Raw genomic sequence first — 24,141 nt, forward strand, 5'->3', positions numbered from 1 at the left:
TCTCAAATTGCTACGCAACGCAAAGAAAAAGACCGACACTCGCGGTCCGCGGTTTCGCCAAAACCACGTTAAGCAAACGCGAGTGTCTCGGTTTCGCCGAAACCGAGCAAACGGGTCAATCTTCAGCCGAATCCATGACTACTACCGAGGCTCCTGCTACCCTAGTTGAATCGGCCTCTGAAGTTTTGCCTACTAATGTGGTTTCTCTAGAATTATCGGACACCATCCCTTTGGATGTCTCTACCCCAGCACGTGGTGCTGCTAGGCCTCCTGCAGCCATGTCTATAAAGGCCTTTGCCAGGGCTAAAGCAGCCAAAACTGCTAAGTCTGTGCCTGTTAAGCCCCCCTCTCACAGGCCCAGTTCCAGTTCCCAAATGCTTACTCTGGCAGAGGATCTCATCTCTTTAATAAGAGGATCCCAATCTCACCCAGACAGGGCCTCTCAACCTCCAGAAAAGAGACCTAGAGCAGAGCCCCCTGAGCCAGTGTCCTCAGATGACTCTTCTGATGATTCAGACAATACAGACCATCTAGAGGCTCCTTTTTCTACTTATGAAGATTCCGATGCTGAAGAATCTATTCCTTCTGCCTCTCCACCAGAGGAATTTTCCTTTGGGGAAACCTTACATGCCATGAGAGAGCAATTCCAATGGCAGGGACAAGATTTCTCAGATTCAAGAAAAGGCTTAGGACCTTTCTACACTTACCACAACATAGGCCCTTAGCTATACCTCCAGTTCTTCCTGTTGTGGATGATGCATTTAATGATGTTTGCACTGCTCCTGATACTTTACCTCCAGCCCCTGCCAAGCCCGATAGGTTTTACAGGGTACCGGACACTCATCACCACCTATACAAGGCTTCCCTTGCAGATCCTGAGACTATCTCCCAGGGGCCTAAGGCAGTAGCCGACCTCAGCGAAAACCCTCTCCCTTCTGAAAGGGAATCCAGGTCCTTAGAGAGATGGGGTAAAAAAGTATACACCTCTGCTACTCTCTCAGCTATAGCTTTGAACTGTCAGTTTCATATGATCCAATACCAAGAGTTTATGCTTGATCAGTTAACTAAGAAACTGTCCTCTGATGATTCCTTAGATAAGAAATATGTTTTAGAAATGGTGAATAACATTCAGCAGGTTAGTAACCATTCTTTAAAATGTGGCTATGATGCACTGGAGGCTTCATTTAGATCAGCCATGACTGGCACAGTTATAAGAAGGCATGCATGGTTGAAAGAACAGGTCTTGCCGGATCATGTTAAAGCAAAACTATTAGATGCTCCTATGGATAAGGTCAGTCTATTTGGTTCTCCTGCCCAGCAAGTAATGAAGAAAATGGAAGAGAAGGCAAAATCTGTACAAACAGTTAAAGATTTCTTACAGGTTCAGCCCCCAATGTTTAGCAGGAACTGGCCTTCCAAAAATTGGTCCTTTCCAGACTCCTCTAAATCTCAGAGAGGCAGGAATAGGCGTTCCAGAGGCAGAAATCAATCCAGAGGAGGTGCCTACAGAGGACGCCAGTGGCAAGGCAATAACCAACGAGGCACAGACACAACCACTGCCACTACAACAGGACAAACACAATGACTTGGCTCTGACACCGCCTTCCAGGGAACAAATAGCAGCACCCTTAGGCGGAAAGTTAGCCTTATTTTCAAAAAATTGGCACTATATCACAAGAGACAAGTGGATTTTGCAAACTATAGACCAAGGCTACAGGTTTCATTTCCACACCTTACCAGCAAAAAGTGGAATGCCAAACCTACCACCAAATCAAAAAACAGAAGCTCTAAAACAGATAGCTCAATTAACAAAGATGAGAGCTGTGGAAAGGGTGCCACCTACAGAACAGGGCAAAGGATTTTATTCCAGACTCTTCCTAGTACCAAGAAAAGAGAAAAGTTGGAGACCTATTCTCGACCTGTCCGCTCTAAACACATTCATCATTGTTCCAAAATTCAAAATGCTGACCCTACAGCAACTTCTTCCCATGCTGGGCAAGGAGTGTTGGCTGGTAACTCTAGATCTCAAGGAGGCATACCTGCACGTCCCCATATGACCAAATTGCAGAAGATACCTCAGATTTCTTGCAGGATCAGAGCATTATCAATTCTCAGCATTGCCCTTTGGCTTATCTACTGCGCCCAGAATATTCACAAAATGCCTGGCATCAGTAATCGCTCATTGCAGGCTACAGGGAATCCAAATTTATCCATACCTGGATGACTGCCTGATACAAGCGGACAACAAAAGCAAGCTGACACAAGACTTACAAAGAGTCATTTGCTTACTACAAGCCCTGGGATGCACAGTCAATTTAAAAAAGTCAAGACTGATACCATCCCAAACAAGAACATTCTTGGGTGCAGAATTGGACACAGTAAAACAGATGGCATTCCTAACTGCAGAAAAGCAAGAACATCTCCCTCTTTACTTCTTGGCATTAACAAAGCAGAACAAACTAACAGCAAGGAAAGTACTGCAGGCCTTGGGCTTCATGGCATCATGCATAATCCTGGTCCCCAATGCCAGACTGCATATGAGAAAGCTACAGTGGTACCTAAAGAATTTATGGTCTCAACACAGGCACAGCTTAGAAACCGAAATACCACTAATCCCATGCCTGAAACAAGAGTTCCTATGGTGGGCTCAAGCATGCCAGTCAAACCCAGGTTTGCCCTTCCACAACATTCAAGCAAGCCAAACCATCACAACGGACACCTCAGACCTAGGTTGGGGGGCCCACATGCTGGACAAATGCATTCAAGGATTATGGACTCCAGATCAACTGCACCTGCACATAAATCAAAAAGAAATGCTGGCAGTAAAACTAGCAATCCAGAATTTCAGACCATTCCTCAAAGAAGGCCAATTAATGATAAGGACAGACAACACCACAGTCATGTGGTACATCAACAAACAGGGAGGCACTCATTCATACCCCCTATGTCGAATGGCGCTGGACCTATGGAACATGGCTCTGAGCTACAACATTCAGTTACAGGCAATATTTGTACCGGGAAAAGAAAACATCCTAGCAGACATGTTAAGCAGAACTACCTCGGATGCTCACGAATGGATGCTACACCCGGACATCTTCAAGGCCATCACAAAAAAATGGGGAATGCCACAAATAGACCTATTCGCATCCCCACTCAATCACCAGATCAAGAAATTCTGCACAAGGACATACCACCCACTGGCTTGGAAGGTGGACTCTCTATCCTTCAGTTGGAAAGACCTGACAGCATATGCATTTCCACCTCTTCCTTTGATGCACAAGGTACTACTGAAAATCAAAGAGGAACGTCCAAGGATAATTCTGATAGCTCCAAATTGGCCAAGACAACATTGGTATCCATTGCTGAGGAGCATGTCTCGGGGAGGAACGTGGGCACTACCCCTGATTCCTTTGCTGTTAACTCAGAGCGACTACAACATCATGCATCCAAACCTGAAAACACTACAACTGACTGCCTGGAACATTACATAAGAGCAACTAACCCAGATTTATCCCAAAGGGTTAAAGACATTATCCTTGAGGCCCGCAGACCTTCAACAAGAAGGAACTATGCAGGAAAATGGAAAAGGTTTGTCATTTGGAGTTCTGAAAGAGGAAAAGATGTGTCAAAGATAGATATTGCCAACATCCTGGAGTACTTGGCAGAGCTTCTCCATACAGGCCTGTCCTATTCCTCCATCAAGATACATGCATCAGCTATTTCTGCAGAATACAGCTTCAATCCCCCTGTCTTCTCACACCCTCTACTCAGGCAGTTCCTCAGAGGAATCAAGAATGTAAAACCTCCTAGGAAACCACCATTACCAGCATGGGACTTGAACTTTGTGCTAGAAAAATTGACACTCCCTCCATTCAAACCAGCAGCAACAGCAGACCTTCAACACCTATCCTGGAAAACTGCTTTCCTACTGGCAATTACTTCAGCAAGGAGGGTTTCGGAACTACAGGCCTTAATGGCAGTACAACCCTTCCTAATCTTCCATCAAGATAGAGTGTCCATGAGAACTAATCCTACATTTATGCCTAAGGTGGTATCCAGAGTGTCTCTAAACCAGGCAATCCACCTACCTACCTTCTTTCCCAATCCACAGAACAGGGGGGAAAGACTGCTGCATACCTTGGATGTTGCGTTACTACCTGGACAGAACCAAGGGGAATAGAAAAACTGACCAGCTTCTAGTAGCTTATGCAACAGGAAGGGAAGGAAAAGCAATTTCCAAACAGACAATCTCCAAGTGGATAGGAAATTGCATAAGATTCTGTTACTCCTACCATGGAAAGCAAATTCCACAGAACATAAGGCCTCATTCTACAAGGGCTACAGCCACTACCACAGCTTTCTTACGAGGAGTGGCTACCAAGGACATTATTGAGGCGGCTACTTGGACCTCCGTGCATACATTTGCCAAGCATTATAACTTACCTCTATACTCTAGATCCCGAGCAGGCTTTGCCACTGCTGTTTTGCAAGGGATCCTAACTACACCATAATTCTTCTTCCTCCTCCCTAGTTTGGCTATGGTATTCTACCCATTTGTTAGGACTGCAGATGCATCCTTGAAGGACATAGTACAGTTTTGTACCTACCATAAATGTAGATGTCGAACAGGATAGCATCTGCAGTCAGGATTACCCACCCTCCTTCCCTCTGTGGTACTCCTAGGGTATTTACCCTCCTAATAGCTAGCTGGGGGGGGATCTCTTATGGTGTATTTGTTTGTATATATGTACATACATGCTTATTTTTTGTGTTTGCCTTCTACTTTTTGGAAACATTGGCATTTATCCAAAATTTAGCTTTCCAAGAGGGCAACTGGCATCTGGGGCAAGAAACACTGAGGAAAATGGCGTCGGCTGATGCCTTTATACCCGAAGACCAGCAGAGATGATGTCGGGTGAAGTGCGACACCAGCCGAGGCCAGACCCAGACTTTGGAATCCGGCCGACCGAAGGGCTGCCTGACGACAGGACAACCCATTTGTTAGGACTGCAGATGCTATCCTGTTCGGACATCTACATTTATGGTAGGTACAAAACTGTACTTTTTGTGCTTTGTTCAACGCCCAAACTTTTTGTCGTCAGGCCCTTATTGTAGTTAAATACTTTCGCTATCTCCGTATTCTGAAATGGCTTCGGTAAGCCATCCTACTACCGATCTTCGGAAAAAACATAAAGATAAAGACAGAGACAGACCGCACAGGTCCAAAACTGCCAACGACGCTTCCATTAAGCTAGTCACCAGTTCGCCGCTACTCAGTGAGGTGCTTTCGCAACCCCTGATGCCCTCATCGATGGATTCGCAGGCCGCTACCGAGACCCGTTCAGAGTCCCGGTATGCTGTTAGAGTCTTCTTTGACTACGGAACCTGATGTCTCTACCTTGGATGGGTCTGGAGCCGCTGTGCAGGCACTGCCTTCTGAGGAAGTTCTTCGCACTACCGATATTCGACACAAACCGACGACTTCTTTTGCGTCTTAAGTTGTTTCTAAAACTACCGAGTTTCTAAGGCACAGAGTATGAGCTACTCTTAGAAAACCAATGACCCAAACACGAGTACCTGCTTCCTTGCCACAATCACAGATGCTTAAAATGGCGGAAGACCTTATCATGCTGATTAGGGGCAGCCAGCCTTCTCCTGCTAAAAGAAAAAAGACTTGTCCCCAGCACCTTTATCTGACCAAGAGTCCGACTACTCTGAGGTTTCTGATTTTGAAGACATGCCCTTATCTGCTTGAGGATTCAGATGCAGAGGAATCCATTCCTTCTGCCTCTCCTCCAGAGGATTTTTCTTTTGGTGAAACCCTACATACTTTGAGAGAGCACTTCCATTGGGAATGCCAGGATTACCCTCAGTCCAAAAAGAGACTCGGGAAATTTTTAGATTTACCTCAGCACAGATCCTTAGCTATACCCCCTTTTCTGGATGTTGTGGATGATATTTTTATGGAATCCAGTCTAACCCACGGATACTTTACCACCTGATCCCAGGAAACCTGACAGGTACCACAGAGTCCCTGACTCTCTCAAATTTCTTTTCAAGAATCCTACTGCTGACCCAGAGGTCATCTCCCAAGGGCCTAAAGGATTAAAAGCAACTACAGCTAAGAATTCCACCCCCTTGGACAGGGATTCTCGAGCCTTAGACAGATGGGGTAAAAAAGTATATACTTCTGCAACTCTTGCCATTAGAGCATTAAATTGTCAGTTTCTCATGCTGAAATACCAGCAACATACCATGGAATTCATTAAACAAAAATGATCTACCTTCCCTGACTGTGCAGAAAATAAAGACTTACAAGAACTAATGCATTCTGCAAGCCAAATCAGTAAGCATACCCTGCAATGTGGGTTTGATGCCCTAGAAGCATCCTGCAGGGCAGCAGTCACAGGTTCTGTACTTCAAAGGCATGCTTGGCTTAAGGAACAGACCTTGCCAGATCACGTCCAATCAAAATTTTTGGACGCACCTCTTAACAAAGACAATCTGTTTGGCACCAAAGCAGAAGAGGTTTTAAAAAAGATGGAAGAAGCTAAATCCATGCAGACAGACGTTTTGCAAGTTCAGCCTCCAAGATTCAGGAGACATTGTCCCTCAAAACATTGCTCCTTTCCCGCCCCCTCCAGGCCACTTCAGACAAGACTTAGGGGTAACAGACCCCCCCCCCCAATACAGCAGAATCAGGGTATGCAGAGACCTAAACAATGGAGTGCCTCCACTTCTAAACCAGGGAATGCTAAGCTACCCCCTTATGGAAAGAATTCCCAATGACTCCTCAACTCCTCCTCTCACCTCTGTCCATCTCCCTGTGCAACTAGGAGGAAATCTTGCCTCCCATGCAGAAAACTGGGCCTCCATTACCAACGACCGATGGGTCCTCAACATAGTGTCCCAGGGGTACAGTTTTTTTTCCACACCTTGCCAACCCCAAAGGGATTCCCAGATCTTCCTCCAAACCAGTGGGCAGAGGAACAAAACCAAGAGAAATCCCTGTTCTCCATGAGGGCAATTCAGCCTGTCCCTACAGATCAGATAGGACAAGGGTTCTATTCTAGGCTTTTCCTAGTTCCCATTAGATCTGTCTACTCTAAACACCTTCCTGGTGGTACCAAAATTCAAAATGCCCACACTGCAGCAGCTTCTCCCTATGCTGTTCAAAGATGCCTGGTTAGCCACACTCTAAACCTCAGAGAGGCCTATCTGCATATCCCAATCAGAGATTCTTGCAGGAATTATCTATGTTTCAGGGCAGGACCTATGCATTATCAGTTCTCTGCACTTTCCTTTGGCTTATCCACTGTTCCTAGCCATTGCTTATCGCAGACAAAGAAATATCCAAATTTACCCTTACTTGGAGAATTGCCTGATTCAGGCAGTCAGGAAAAACTGTTACAGCACCTGACATGTGTAAAGGACCTACTAGCCTCACTGGGGTACACTGTCAACGAGAAGAAATCCAAACTTGTCCCCAGTCAAAAAATTGTATTCCTGGGTGCAAGCCTGGATATGGCATCCCAGATGGCATTTCTTAATCTAGAAAAACAAGCCTATGTGACAGGCTACTTCTCTCAAATGGCCACCAGAACCCAGTTATCTGCAAGGAAAATCCTGCAAGCTCTAGGGTTCATAGCCTCCTACATTCTACTAATTCCATGTGCCAGACTGCATATGAGGAAACTTCAGTGGTACTTAAAAAGCCATTGGTGTCAACATTCACAGGACCTGGAAACTATTATACCTATGATACCTTGTCCAAGGCAAGATTTTCTTTGGTGGGCATCAGCATGCAAACACAACAAAGAACTTCTGTTTTCACAACCCCACGCCATCCAGACCCTAACCACAGATGCATCAGACTGTGCCTGGGGTGCTCACCTGGACGGCAGGTGCATTCAGGGCCATTGGAACCCAAACCAAATTCATCTGCACATCAACTAAAAAGAGATTCTTGCTGTTCAGCACCCTCTGACAGCTTTCAGTCCCCTGCTGTCTCTGGGGCCTTTACTTATCAAAACAGACAACACCACTGTAATGTGGTACATTAACAAGCAAGGGGAACCCACTCATACACTCTCTGCAGGCTAGCCATGACCCTTTGGAGCATGGCCTCAGCCGTGCTTATTCATCTGCAAGCTCAATTCCTGCCAGGCAACCAAAACTCTGTGGCAGACAACCTAAGCAGAAATCTCCTACACCCACACAAGTGGCAATTAAACCACAACACCTTCAACTTTGTGACCCAAAAATGGGGTACTCCGAAGGTGGACCTATTTGCCTCCCCCTACAACCACCAGCTCAACAAATTCTGCACCAGGGAACCTCACAATAAGGCCTGGAAAGAGGATGCTCTATCCTTCCAGTGGTCAAACCTCTCAATCTATGCATTTCCTCCTCTACCTCTTCTGACCAGAGTATTACTCAAAATAAGGGAGGAAAGACCAAGAGCAACCCTGATTGCCCCAGACTGGCCACACCAGCACTGGTACCCACTACTGCGCAGTCTGTCCCTGTTACCTCCAAGGCACCTATCCCAGATTCCAACCCTCCTGACTCAGCAGGAGTGAGAGTTCTTGCATCCACAGTTGCAGACACTGAACCTAGTAGCCTGGCTTATTCCTTGACGTCTCCTCCAGTGGCCACCCTAAGCAAACAAGTCCTGGATGACATACATGAAGCCAGACGACCCAGTACTAGAATATCCTATGCTGACAAGTGGAAAAGGCATTGTTCTGGATCCAGAATAAAGGAGCTGACCCAGCACAACCCTCCTTACCTTTCATTCTGGATTAACTAGCAGAACTACTCCACAGGGGGCCTGACCTTCTTCCATTAAAATCCATGCCTCTGCCATCTCTGCACATTGCAGCACTGAGTCACCTTTCATCTCACACCCTTTCATCAAACAATTCCTGAGAGGGGCTAACAACTTAAGGCCACCAAGGAGAGCCCTTACATGCTTGCTTGGGACCTTAATTTTGTGTTGGAAAAGCTCATTCACCCCCCCCCCCCCATTGAGCCTGCAGCTTCAGCAGAGTTAAAATTCCTCTCTTGGAAAACAGCCTTGCTTCTGGCCATCACTTCAGCTAGAAGAGTGTCTTGAGTTACAAGCTCTTATGGAACCTTTCATCATTTTTCATGCTGACAGTCTCTCCCTCAGGACTAACCCAACTTTCATGCCTAATGTGGTGTCCAGTGTGGCTCTCAACCAATCTATTCATTTGCACACCTTTTCCCTAAACCTCAAAATAAGGGGGAAAGGATCCTGCACTCTTTAGATGTGCACAGACAGCTCAGATTCTACCTGGATAGGACTAAGCCCTTTAGGAAATCTGACCAGTTACTAGTCAGCTTTGCACCAGGGGCAGAGGGCAAAGCCATATCAAAACAAACCATCTCCAAATGGATAGCACACTACATCCATTTCTGTTGCAAACACATTGGAAATCACCCCCACTGGGGGTCAGAACACATTCAGCTAGGGCAACTTCAACCTCTACAGCCTTTCTCAGAGGGGTCCCTACCAGGGATATCTTGGAAGCTGCATCATGGAGTTCTGTTCATACCTTCACCAAGCATTACCACCTGCCTATCTTTTCAAAATCCAGGGCAGTCTTTGCAACCGCAGTCCTGCAGGGCATTCTAGCCAGCCCCAACTCTTCTTGACTGCCTGCACCCGATCCTCAGCTTTTGGGAATCAACCCAAGTCTGATGACTGCAACAATGAAACACGAAGAACATTGTACAGTTGTGTTCACTTACCATAAATGTAGATGTTCGAGTGTATTCACTGTTGCAGTCCTGGTTTCCCACCCTCCAGCCCCCTTGTCTCTTACTCTCTCTCTCTTCCTCACCTTTACAGGGCTATTGGTATTTACTTTCTATTGGTGGTGTTACTCCACTATAACTTAGCTCCCTTTTGGGGGCTCCTGACATTTGGGGCAAGCAAGACTGATGTAATGGTGTTGGCTGCCATTTTTATACCACTGACAACCTGACGTCAGTGCTGGAGTGACAGCAATTGATGCAGAAATACTAAGCCTCTGGCATGCAGGCCGACTGAGGGCCACCCCTGGCAGGATAATTCAAGTGTGATGACTGCAACATTGAATACACTCGAACATCTACATTTATGGTAATTGTGCACAACTTGTATTTTCCTTTGCCAGTTTTCTCCAGTAAATTCCAGCCCATCTTGCCTATTTCCTTAATTGTAGTCATCCCTATCTGCAGAATCTAGTTTCTCTATTCCTGTGTTGACCTAGTTCTTAAAATACTTTCTGCAGCTTTATGAATGTAATATTCTGTATTCTTATTGTTATTTTCCTTTAGGATCTGCATCCAAAATCCCAGTCTTTCCTTAATTGCTGAGCCCCCCCCCCAATTTCATCATCATCCCCTTCCACCCTGAATTACAGGTTTCTGGTTTTGCTCTGGTATAGGGACCTTAATTTTGTAGTTCTGAAATACCCTTCAAATCAGGTAATCCCAAATCACCTTGTTCTACTGGAAGGATCAACTTATCCCACTTGACTCTTGCCCACTTCCCCTTCCAAGTAAAATACTTCAACTCTGTATTGCTATCTGCAGCTTCTTCTCTGGTTGATAAAAATATGCCTGGCCTCTGTATAAAACTAAAGGGACTAAAAACATTTTCACTGCTTGTAGCTTTCTATCCATGTCCATAAATCAGAGCTTCCAATTTCTCAGTTTTTGTTTTGTTTTGTTTAGTCTCTTCCCATTTATCCTTAGCTGCCATAACAGAATGCTTTCAAATCCATACTCCTAAGTTCATCATTTTAACATGTCCCCATAAATATGGATATTGCTGAACCAGTTTGTGTGTGGGTTGTTGCCTTTGTTTTAACTTCATTAATTTTGTATCCTGAAAAGATATGAAACTGCCTCTAAGTGTTCCACAACACTGAAATGTCTTTTTCTGGTTTTATCAGGTGTAAAACATCATCATCTGCAAATAGAGCCAGCTTTTATTGACTACCATATCAATTATATTCTTGAATTTCTGAGTCTATTTTCTTTGCCAGTTCTAAATATAGTGCTAATAACAAAGGGGAAAGAGGACACCCCTGCCTGGTTCCTCTGCTCCAACAAATATTATCAGAGACGAACCTGCCCACTTCAGTTTTCACCTCCGATCCCTCATATATATATCCTCTTAATCAGCCTTATAATTTTATCAGGGAATGCAGATGGTTCCATTGCCCGGCTTATAAACTCCCAGCTTATTCTGTCAAATGCTTTCTCTGCATGAAGAACGTCCAGCAGCAGTGGTGTTTTCTTACATTCCGCTTCCCTCTGGATAGTCAGTGTTCTGTTAATGTTCGCTTCCCCTCTACAAAACCACATTGATTCACATCTATCAATTTTGGCATCACCTTTGCCATTCTTTTAGCTGTTATAGGCATAAACACTTTATAATCATGGTTTAGGATTGAAATGGGCCTTTATGAAGCTGGATCTGATGGGTGTGTTACCCTTTGTAGGTATTACACCCACCACTGCTTTCTTCCAGGATGACATACAAGTGATGCCTCCAGGTGCATCTGTAGTTAACTCCTACTGACACCTCTAGGCATCAAATACTGCTTATTCATATTTGCATCAATAATTCCAAAACCATGTTACATACAAGGTTTTAAAATTTCATCTTAAAGCTTACACAATGACAAACTCTTAACTTCATTAATATTTGACCTCAGTCTAGTGCAGGTAAATAGATATTAACTGATGTTTTTATGATATGTCAAAAGGCTTAGGGCTCTGCCCACTGGAAGCTACAGTGCAAACTTCCTGAGCTCCATTGGAGAATGCTGTTTTCAGTTTTTTTTCCCTCCTAGCTTCCAAACTTCCACAGGAATAATGTCTATTCCTGAGGACTTTCCTGCTGATTGGTTATGCATCACCATTTTTATCTCATCTCTTCCTGTTCTGTTATTAATTGAGCCTCCTCTACCTCTGACTTTGGCATATTTAATTAGTCCATAAACATTTCCATTTGTACCTTTTAAGCATCTTCTCTTCTTCATATGAGTTGATTAACTGACTTTGTAAAGCAGCCTGGTGGTGCAGAGGGATAAAGCCTTAGCTATTTCCCAGACAATCTGCGATTGGTTAGTGGGTTGGACACTTAACAGAACTGGCAGGGTGGAATGTATGCCTAACCTTCTTGGGGCATTGCTAATCATGGGCTGTAGTAGTCCTTTGGAGGAAGGAGGTGAGCCCATGAGCCATGTGTGTGTATATGTTGCTTACCAAGCAGCCAGTCTGTGGTAGCCTTTATTGAGCAAATGTACGGAGGCATGCACTTGCTTAGGGGAAGACATTGTGGCTTTTGCAGTGATGTGGGTCACATGTCCAAATACGAATATCCTTGCTGCTGGGAGACCAAGGACACAAGCAGCTTTCATGGTTGCCTGTATGATGACTCCCCCACCAGAATGGCTCTGGAGAATTATCTCTAATCCATCAGGGAAGGCTTAACAGTTCAGCAGGTGCAGGGACAAAAGTATAAAAAAAAATAAATTTAATTGGGTTTGTCAGTCAGATCCCATACAGTGAAAGCTCAGTGAGAAAAACTGTAAATTTTTATATTGTCCTCTTTGATCATCTCTACTGGTGGATTATTTGCCCTCTGGCAGATCCAAGCAACTTTACACAGTTGCATCTCCAGCACTCTAGCACATCTCCCATGATGCATTGCACTCGTCTGTCGCATCTTATTTGCCATCATTGACATCAGATGCATTCCTCCAGCACTCATCTATACTTTTCAGACAAGTGAACTTTTTTCATTTTATTATTCCTAATTCCATGAAATCTTTTATATCTTTTATAAGTCACATAAAGTTGCTTCTTTACACTTTGTAATATTCGGGTATACTTCAAATTTTGCTCCTCTCCTTTTTTTCTTTATTGAGGACCAAGCCTGCATAGCTTCTCATTAAAGTTTTGTTAGGAAATCATTTCTAAGCTTTCTCTGTTTTTTTCCTGTTTAAGTTTTTCCCTTTATCATTTATATTAAATTTATCAGAATTATGGAGAGCTTGGGGTGTCCAGTAATGCTGAAAGTCTGGACATAAAATTTTGCCCCTGGACACATGAGCTTTGCATTTTGTGCTTACATGATCAATGTGAAATATGCATGTCCTTTGGCTCTTTGTCCGTCATTGATCAAAAGAACAAACCAGTATTGAAGGACCTTCTCTTTGCCACTGTGGGAGATTCTGCTGGCAATTTATCCTCCCTTAAAAGAGAAAGAGATGAAGGAAAAGGACTAAAATCGAGAGGAAAAAAAAAACAAGATGAGGAAGAGACTGAATGAACAATCTCACTGTCCTCTTTTGACTCCAAAAATAGCCAAACTAATTCCTACTACTGTTCCTTTGGCCCTGACCAGAATAGGTTGGGTGTAGAGCTTCAGTGTTAGTGGCTGTCAACACAGAGATTGTTGTTATTCTCGATAGATCACTTTGCAAATGTATCGATAGGTCACTTTGCAAAGACATGTCATTGAGCAGCAGGTCCACAGAGAGGGAAACAGTCCAGGTTAATGGCTCAAGGCCTCCTTCAGTTTCTCCCTTAAGTCTACTAGGAGTGTTGTGGATATTCACTAGGAACAAGTAATGATGTGATTTATTATGGCTCAGGTAGATGTGGCTGTCATCCAATCCCCTGCTCTGTCTATTGTGGAAATGAGTTGGCCCACCATCTCTTATTTCTACTGCTTCTCTGGCATACATTTGTTTAGTGCCAGGGGGTCTCAGAGCTGTAGTCCATCCAGATCACCCCTTGGTGGTGTTGATGAATCCCCATTGATTGACAATATGCTTGCAAGCGACATACATGACTCTGAAGCTTTCTGAGCCGATTGTGCCTTGGTGTTGAGTGATCAAGACCTGGCTTTGGTGCTGTCTGTAGTGCGGACCTGTTTGATTCCTCTGTTGATATTGGAGTCTTCTGTATTCGATATGTTGGCTCCAGTGTTGATTGTGGAAGTGACTTGCTTTTTGTGTCAGGGTATGCCATGCTGCTCTGCCTTGTCTTTTCTTCTCATCTTTGGAAGAAGAAACTGTTACAACTATGCCATCAGGGACCATGTTGATATTTGAGCTCCTTCAGAAGACCATTGCCCATCCATCAATGCGAGAAGGGGGTGCTCCATTTGTTTTGGCTTCAGTCTCTAGTACTGGTTTGAGTCCTTGAGCCCCATTCTTTAGCTCAGAAGTCAGTCCGTCTCTGAATACCTTGAATCTGTACATCAAGATTCCCCACCCCCGAGGTTCCCAGGAAGTGCGAGTGCAAAAGGAGAAACATTGATTCCTCTACTGAATACACTTGGAGCAGACAAATCTCAATGAAGAGGAAGGCCCTCCCCCATACCCCCCCCCCCTGGACTCCCAACGATTTTGGAAGTAATCTGCCACAGGGAGGTTTGGCACACTGACTTCCCTTCCTTTGATTAGGAAGTGTTATTTAAAGTTTTCAGTGGTGGCTTCACTACTTCCTGGATCGTTCCTTCTACTGACCATTTTGTCAACTTGGTAGTAGAGAGGGCATGGACGGTACCTGCCAAGATAGACCCTATTTCCCTGCAAGATTAATAGTCTTGAAACACCCCAAAGAACTGACCATGTTGATGCAAGGACCCTCTAACTTGAGTCTGTTGTAGCTGCAGAGGCCATTAAGAAACTGTTAGGGAGAGCTCCGCTGTCCACCCTCCTAAAAGGAAATCTAGGATGGTGGACTTTTTTGGAAAGTGGGTCTGTGCCTCAAGAACCTTTTCCCTGCGGGTGTTAAATTACATATCTCACGTGACTAGGTTACAGAGAGATCTAGCCGAACAAGCCCTGCATTCCCTCAGGAGACTCCCCCTACATCAGACACCAGGAAGTAGACAGAAGATCAACTGTAAACCATGCTGTACATTATAAATCTGTCTGTGAGGCTACTTTACATCATAGCAGATAGGACAGCCAGAGCAGCAGGCACCAGCATCACAATGCTCCATCGTGCCTGGTTGCAGATGTGTGATTTTTGCCAACAACTTTAAAGAATCCTTCATTAGTGACACATATGATGATCTCTGTTGTGTTCAAAAATTAAACATTGCTGAAGAGTAAGCATTAAGGAAAAAGTTGTCTGCTGTGGGAGTATGCTTTGAAACCCCTCAAAGGTCCTTTTCAAGGAACCCAAAGTGTAGCCGAGGGCTCTGGTTCTGAGCATAGGGCACCTCAAGGCAGCAACAGACACCACCTCAGAGTCATACCGGGTCTACAGCATCAGGCTCAGACATCCCTTTTCAGAGCTCCTTAAGTGTTGCCCTGCTGCTCCCTTCTGCAGGTAGTCTGGAGCTTTTTTTTCTCTCTTGGTAAACATATAGTCAACTATCAGAAAGGACAAATATCATATCCAGAGGCTGCATCATACCATTCATTTCTGCCCACAAACAAAATTCACTGCCTCTTCCTGGCAAATGGAGATGACAGCTCAAGAGATTATTCAATTTCTGCAGAAAGAGATATCCAAGAGGTTCCACTAGACCAGAAAAGATCTGGTCTACTTAAGATATTTTAAGTTTCAAGGATGACACTGGATTTCAGAGGGCTAAATAAATCCCTTTGTAAGAAGATGAAATTCTGAATGATCATTGTGTAGGCCCCCATACCTAAATTAAGGGAATTGAACAAAAAATCTTGGAGAATAAATCACAATATGCATTTATACCTATCACCCACAATTGTAAACTCCATGTGTGTCTTATTTCATATCTTGCTGTACTCTTTCCAAGCTTTCCACAATGTGTGCACCACTTCTTGATACAGAGTATCGTTAAGACCTTTACAGTTTCTGGACAAAACAAGAACAAGTAGTAAAGAGCTGTACTGGTAAACTTGGAGCACTGTTGTCAGCAATACTCCTTGCAAGCTCCTCCCCCATTCCATAAATCCTCACTTTAAGGAGAAGGATTCCAGGTATTGTGGTCGACATTACAAGTATGTTGTCATTTAGCAACTCAAGTCATTAGAGGTCTTTTTTTGTACTTGGGAGCAGATAAATGGTTTAATTTTCTAATTTCAACAACTAAAAATAATTTGGAACTTGTTAGGAATGTTCCTGAGCTTCTTTAGCCCTTTCTAGTGCTTTTCTCACCCATACTTTCTCCCTTGTTTCCGTCCCATTCCTTGTCCCTGCCCTCCCTCCTGAAAAAAGGAGGATTTCTTAACCTGATAAGTTGTCAGTCTCGCCTTCATTCTTGCTGGATGTGTTCGGAGTCGAACCTCGGCTCCGACTCTGCCGAATACTAAAGCTCGAGAGCTATTTTTACCGGCTCGAGGCTATCCAATGTCCCATAATGCTAGGCAAAATATACCCAGATCACGTTTGCCGCTTAGCTACGAGGTTGCGTTTTCACCGGCTCCAGGTCGTATATTTTTATTAATAACTTTTGAGGTAGTTTTTAGTCAGTTTTTATCCTTTTTTGTTCATTTAGCATCAGTATAGTTAGCGACTAGTCTTTTCCCCCCTTTAGTTGCTAATCTCCCCTTTTCTCCACCCTTAAGGTGGTTGGGCCTCTGACCCTCCCCTTGTAGTACAGTTTTTCCCCTGGCTGTTGTGTGTGTGTGTGTGGAATTCTGTTTTTCTACTTAGTGGTCGTTCCCTCTTTTATAGTAATTGTTATTATAGTTAGGGTATTGTGTGTTGTTTTTTGTACAGTATGTCTAAGGATCCTAAGGTATCGGGTTTCAAGAAGTGTGACTCGTGCTGTCAGAAGATGTCTCTGACAGACGGTCACACTTCTGGTGTGTATTGTTTGGGCCCTCTGCACCTGCAGGACTCGTGTTCCATCTGCCATGCTTTTAGCCCTAGAGTCCTGCAAGAGCGCAGAAACAAACTTATACTTAGAGGCTTGTTAAAGCCTGAAGATTCCCCGGCCAAGACTATGGCTGGGAAACCTTCAAAGCCCGCCAAATCGTTGGCTCCATGTTCGGAGCCGGTGCCGAGCGGTGCTCTTGCTGCCTCTTCGGTTCCGGCCGGAACCGAGGCATCTAGACCTCAGTCGGTTCCAACTTTAGTGTCGGAGCCGTCCCCGAGCAGAAAGTGCTCTAGGTCTTCGTCTCTCGAGTCGGTTAGATTGGCTCCGAAGTCTCCACTCTTGTCGGAGCGGAGCCATAGATCTCATTTCTCTAGGTCTTCCAGGCTTTCAGACCATGACCTCGAGAGGGTAGTCAGCCGGCTTTTAAAGTCGCAGGCACTGGCCCAATTGTTACATAGCCCGTCTCAACAGACAGGGGCTACCCCTACACCCGCTCAAGTGCCTCCTCTGACTAACCTGCTGAGTTCGGAGCCAGAGGTCGTTGAGGTGAGTACTGTGGGGGCATCGGAACTGATTCCCTTGTTGTCGATTCCTTCGTCGGCTCCGATCCCATCCTTGGCTCCGTCCTTGGAGGGATCCGGGCGCCGAGACTCCCTCGTCGGCTCCTGGGGGCAAGTGGCATCAGACCCTTGTCCCACCCCACTCTCCCTCTCGGAGCTTTGGCGCAGGTGAGTTCGGCCCCGACATCGGCCTCGGAGCCATCCCTCTCTGTGCTGGGGGGAGTTCTCATCTCCTCGGAGTTGGGTCCTTCTTCTCTGCCTGACAGGGGTGCCTTTGAGGTGATGAGGAGCATGCTGGCTCCTATACCGGCACCACGGTCAGCCTCCTCGGCCCCTCCTTCCATGGTGCCTACTTTGGCCCCTGCCTACCCTCCTGACCTCTTGCGAGGAGAACCGATGCTCCAGGCTGCACATTGGGCCTTTCTTTCTCTTCCGAGGACTCCCCTGACCCTGCGGGGGAGCCCCCTCGGAAGACATGTAAGAGGAAACATGTTGACTCTCCTGAGTCAGTGACATCTGACACCGACCTGGATGATTCGGAAGGGTCCCCAAGGTCCCCCTCTGAGGATGTCTCCTTTTCTGACATCTTAGAGATCCTCAAACAGAGGGGGAACTGGTCTGCCCTTAACCCATCCGAGGATGAGTCGGTGTAACTGGATGCCTTCGGTTCTCGCCCTTCCACCTCCTGGGTGTCCCCGCCTTTCGACCCACTTATGGAGGTAGTGGCTCGGAAGGCGTGGACGGCTCCAGATACTATGGAACCAACTCTCCGGAGGCCCACTAAATTTATTACTGCTCCCACAGATAAGCAGTTTCTTTCCAAGGGTATCCCCATGGATGCCATGGTGGTGGCGGCAGCCACTAAGAAGGAGTTGGCTGACCCTTCAGTACCTGTCCATCCTCCTAATAAGGAATCTAGGACGATGGATAGGTACGGCAAGCGGATGTTTTCCTCAGCGACTTTTGCTATGCGGTCGCTGAATTACTTATGCCATTTCACCCGACTTCAGAGGAACCTTCTCAAGGAACTGGGTGAAACATTGCAGGACCCAACAGCTGCAGGGTCTCAGGAAAAGATCAACTCCCAGCTAGGGACCCTGAACTCTATCGTCAACTCTTCCATGCGGCTCATCACTTATGCAGCCTATGGAGCGAGTAGAGCCGCAGGTACGGGTGTTGCTCTAAGGAGACACGCCTGGATGCGGCTCTGAAATTTTGCTGACCCCTTCAAGGCATCATTCACTAACACCCCCTTTGATAGTTCTGCTCTTTTGGACCTCAAGTGAAGGACACCTTAACCAGGTGCAAACAAGAAGGCAAGACTCTCTCTGCCATGGGAGTCCGTTTTTCCACCCCTTCTAGACCGTATCCTTAGGGTCAAAAGGGCGGGAAAATGTGGTTCCGCAAACCTCAAGGAGTTCTGCCGGATGCACATGGTGAGCTTCCCTCTAGAGGCAGAATCAGGGTAGCAGAGATTCTTTCTCTTACAAACCATTTCAGCACCCCTGAGGAGCTGCCCGACTGTCCACCTTCAGAGGCAGTCGGGGGAAGACTTTCGCTGTACCCAGATGCCTGGTTCTCCCTTACGCAGGACAGATGGGTACGGTCGATCATATCCGAGGGTTACAAAATCCCATTTATCCACACCCCACATCAACCAAAAGGGCCTCTTCCAGACATTCCACCCGGTCTGAGAGACCAAGCAGCACTAGAAATTTCAAAGCTGCTTTTAAAAAGAGACATCCAGCCAGTCCTGGCAGACCAACAAGGATCCGGAATCTACTCCAAATTCTTTTTGGTACCAAAAAAGACAGGGGACTGGAGACCTATTTTGGATCTCAGCAGACTGAACAAATCAGTTCAAAGAACAAAATTCCGGATGGTCACGCTACAGTCCATTCTTCTCTTTCTGGGTCAGGACAAGTGGATGTGCTCTATAGACCTTCAGGATGCGTACTACCATATCAAAATGAACAGGCGCTACAGGAGGTTTCTCCGCTTCTGGCTGGGAGCCAGTCACTACCAATTCAGAGCCCTGCCCTTTGGCCTCACCACAGCCCCCAGGGTGTTTACCAAATGCATGGCAGTGGTTACGGCTCACTTGAGACGTCGAGGATTCCAGGTGTTTCCATATTTGGACGACTGGCTCCTTACTGCCACCACCAGGCATCAGCTTCTTCAAGCCAGGGATTACGCTGTACAAACCTGCAAAGCGCTAGGCATCTCTATAAATTTTGAAAAATCTGCTTTGTCGCCTTGTCAGCATATTACCTTCATAGGCGCCGTGTTAAACACGGTAGAGTTGTCAGCAAAACTTCCTACGCAAAGAGTATGCGACATTCGCAGTCGTGTTCAAGTCCTGCTACAAGAGGACAGGGTCCAAGCCAGGTTTGTACTGAAAACGCTTGGTCTGATGGCTGCAACAATCACCTTGCTCCCCCTAGCTCAGTTTCATATGCGGATACTACAGTGGATGCTTTTTTCCCAATGGTCCTTTCAGCAGCTTCCCATGTCGCACAGAATTCTCATCACTCAGTCTTGCAAACGACACCTATTGTGGTGGATGGACTCACCCCAGGTGCTTCAAGGCAGACTGGTTGTTCTCCCCCCTCCGGTTGCCACCGTGACAACGGATGCCTCCCTGATCAGGTGGGGGGTCATTTTCAGGGCAGGGCAGTCCAGGGCACATGGCAACCCTTCAAGTGCCACTTGCACATCAATGTCCTGGAGATGAGAGCGGTCCTGTTGGCGCTGCAGGCTCTCCAGGATTCTCTTCCCACTGGAACGATTGCAGTACAGACAGACAATATGTCTGTAATATGATACATCAACAAACAGGGCGGAACCAGGTCCTACCCTCTTTGTCGGGAAGCGCTCAGACTCTGGCAATGGGCGATCTCTTCTCAGCGTTTTCTGGTAGCAAAGCGCATTCCCGGGAAGTCCAATGTCTTAGCAGACAGGCTGAGCAGGGACATTCTCATGCCCTACGAGTGGTCTCTCAACCAACTAGTAGCGGACCAAATCTTCAGAAAGTGGGGGCAGCCTTGCTGCGACCTTTTCGCAACCCCTCAAAACAGCAAGTGCCAAGACTTCTTCACCCTCTTCCCTCTTCCGGGCCTCTCTCCCAGAGACTCTCTAGTCCACGATTGGCCCAGGGGTCTCCTTTATGCTTCCCCCCTTTCCCTTAATCACTCTGTTAGTCCAGAAAGCAACTGCCTTGAGATCCAGGATGATCCTCATTGCCCCTTACTGGCCCCAACATGTCTGGTTTCCGTTCCTAGAACTTCATCTACTGGAGCAGCCCTAGCCATCTGGACCCTGTACCAGACCTTCTGACCCATCAATCGGGCAGGCTGTACCAATCCCTCTCATCTCTTAACCTCACAGCTTGGTTGCTCCACTTCCAACCTTAGCCAGACTTCCCTTAATCTCCCCGTCAGTACGTCAGATTATCCTTGCCTCTCACAAGTCTAACACCAGTAGGACGTACGCAAGTAAATGGAAACATTTCTCTATTTGGGCAGAAAGGAACCAAGTTGATCCCTTTACTGCCCCTGTCCAAACAGTTCTAGATTTTCTAGCGGAACTCTTTCAAAAAGGTTCCTCTTCAGCCACTATCAAAGTCCAGTTGGCGGCTATTTCAAATTTCCATGTTGGCTTGTCAGAGTCTAGTATTATGTCTCACAAGCTCTGCAAAGCTTTTCTGAAGGGTGCCCTATTACTTAGGCCCCCAGTCAAAGACCCTCCTCCACCGTGGGATCTAAATTTGGTACTGTCGTCTTTAATTCTACCTCCTTTTGAGCCTGCTGCCTCCTGCTCGTTAAAACTGCTCTCGTGGAAAACACTTTTCTTGGTAGCTATTACCTCAGCCAGAAGGGTTTCGGAACTACAAGCACTTTCTGTGCGCCCCCCCCCCCCCCATCTTGTTTTTCACAAAGATAGAGTGGCTCTTAGGACAAATCCATCCTTTGTACCTAAGGTGCTCTCAGAAAAAAATCTGAATCAGACCATTGATCTCCCAGTTTTCTTTCCAAATTACACTGATAAAGCTGAGAGAAAATTACATTGTTTGGATGTCCATAGGCAACTACGTTTCTATCTGGATAGAACCAAGCCAACGAGAAAATCAGACCAACTCTTCTTGTCTTACGCCAGAGGGAAACAGGGCCTTCCGGTATCTAAAGTGACCTTGTCAAGATGGTTAACCTCTCTTATCTCTTTGACCTATCAATTGAGGCATAAGGAGCTCCCTACCAAGCCTAGAGCTCATTCAACTAGAGCATTAGCTTCCTCAGCTGCTTTTCAGGCGAGATTACCTATGGACTCTATTTGTGCAGCGGCCACATGGGCCTCTCCTCATACCTTCATCTCTCATTTCAAACTGGATATTGCCTCCAGATATAGGGCTGATTTTGGTTCCACTGTACTCGAGACTGTTCCATTGAGCCACCCGGGACTAAGGTGCTAGGTACGCTGTCCCATCCAGCAAGAATGAAGGCGAGATTGACAACTTAACATTAAGAAGTTATGCACTTACCATAACGTTCCATGTTAGTTGTCTTCTTCTCGCCTTCTTTTTTGCGTCCCACCCTCCATCCTCCGAGCCTGGAAAGACCTAGAGTATTGGGTGAGTTTTTTCTTGTCACCAGGATTATACCTTCAGCTAGAGCTCTTCCTCCCCTATGGTACCCCTGGTGACAGGCAGGCTGTAGGGTTTATAATTCTACATAGCTCTCAATTTTATCTTTTTCTAGTGGTGGGACATGTCTGTCCATAGTGTTAGCTATCAAACGAGATCTGGGTATATTTCGCCTAGCATTATGGGACATAGGATAGCCTCGAGCCGGTAAAAATAGCTCTCGAGCTTTAGTATTCGGCTGAGTCGGAGCCGAGGTTCTGCTCTGAACCCATCCAGCAAGAAAGAAGGCGAGAAGAAGACAACTAACATGGAACGTTATGGTAAGTACATAACTTCTTATTCTGTTTAGTCCTTACTCCTTTAGTAGGAGCACATAGTTGATAACTGTTTTAACAGTTTTTCTTATCTAAAAATTACTGATGGAATTGCCTTTCCACCTTTGAATCATTACTGCTGTGTTCATAGGTATATACCAGTTTAATGACTACCAGGGTGTTCATACATCTAGCTGTACAACCCAACCATATTGTATCCCTGTATATCTAGGGAGTCTATTAGGAGGGGAATATGTTAGTTAAGAAGTTTCTAAAGGTTATGGGGAGGAAGTATGTTAGTCTGGGCATAGTTACTATTTTGTCTGCCTCTGTCTGTGGTGCCACACCCAGGGTGAATTTCTGATTTCCCATCCATTAGTCATGTTTATGCTTAAACAGGGTTAGGTAATGGACTGTGCTTCGTATGGATAGGGAGTCTTTTCTAGGACATGAGGATCCTCTGAGGCACATATCTGCCTCATAGACATGTCCTGTTTGTCACAAGCAAAATTTAAATCATTAGATCAAGTGGTTCTGATGCTGTTCATTTTGCCAATGTGCAAAAGATCCATCATAGCTGAATGTGAGGTTTGCCTTGTATGCCAGACATAGATTGCCTCTCAGTAACCTGTAGGAAACAAACTGTAGATAAAGGGCTTTAAGGTAATCCATGTAGGACAGTGTGTTTATACCCTGGATTCTCCTGGTAAGGAACTTTGTGGGCTTTCCAGCTGTTGCATATGTCTGGTCAGGTACATGCTGAAGGGGGGCATTACACTCTGATGAGAGCCAAATGAAGTGGCACTATGACTTCCTTGGACCTGGGTGCCATGCTTTTACTTATAAATTGGGCAACATAGAATGATTTTCTCACAACCTTGGCCACATGCTAGTCACAGGCTAGATTACTTTCTACATATGTTCCCAGATCCCTGACTACTGGGTCACCTCTTGGGGATGTCTGATCAATGGAGTAATTAGCCTGGGTGGTGGTTTTCCCAAAAGGCACTATAATGCATTTCTTGGCATTCAGTTTTAATCCGTGATTTTTGGCACCAGTCATTTGTCTGTGTTAAACCCTCTTGTAAGGTGTTCGAGTCATGTGGGGAATCTGTGATAGCTCCCAGTTGGCAGTCATCTGCAAACTTGGTCAGTCAAATGCCCGTGATATTAGTCTTTACCTCCAAATAGGAGCAGTCTTAGCATGGAGCCCTGAGGAGCTCCACTGGTGACTGGTCTCTTAGTGAAGGTGGTCTCGTCAGTCCTGACTTCCTGGGTCCTGTCTGTGAGCCAGCTGATGATCCCACAAGTTATGTAGGGGTTTATGCCCAGTTTGGCAAGTTTGTCAACTATACCCGAGTGGAGTGTTGTATTAAATAACATAGCCAGGTCCGGGTATGTGGTATTTATAGTTTCCACCTCATCCTTTGCTTTGGTGACCTTCTCAAAGAAGTCCACCAGGTTTAGTAGGCATGATGTTCCCTTGGTAAAGCCAGACTAGGATGGGTTACGTGTCTGAAGGTTGCCTGTGTTTTGTTGATCATTTCCATGATAGTTCATTCTGTGGCTTTGCATATTAGGCTAGTCAGATTAATGGGTTTGAAGTTCCAGAGGATGGTTGATGGTTCACGCTTGTGAAGTGGGATAACCATTGTAGCCCTCCATTCTTTTGGTGCAAAGCCTGTTTTGAGGTTATAGTTGAAAAGTGACTCAAGTGGTCCTGGTAGGTCATGTTTCAAGTTACTTAAAAGGCATTGCAGGATATTGTTAGGGCATATT

The 24,141-nt window shown here is 45.7% G+C and overlaps 1 protein-coding gene across 2 annotated transcripts in view; it reads left to right on the forward strand.

Moving 5' to 3' along the window:
* TRIM37 (tripartite motif containing 37) overlaps window positions 1-24,141 on the forward strand; it is a 2,575,817-nt gene that overhangs the window by 549,710 nt on the left and 2,001,966 nt on the right. The gene's annotated exons all lie outside the window — the stretch shown is intronic.

This window comes from Protopterus annectens, chromosome 13.part0 (assembly GCF_019279795.1).
Source record: "Protopterus annectens isolate FY-2018-M chromosome 13.part0, PAN1.0, whole genome shotgun sequence".
Lineage (NCBI taxonomy): Eukaryota > Metazoa > Chordata > Ceratodontiformes > Protopteridae > Protopterus > Protopterus annectens.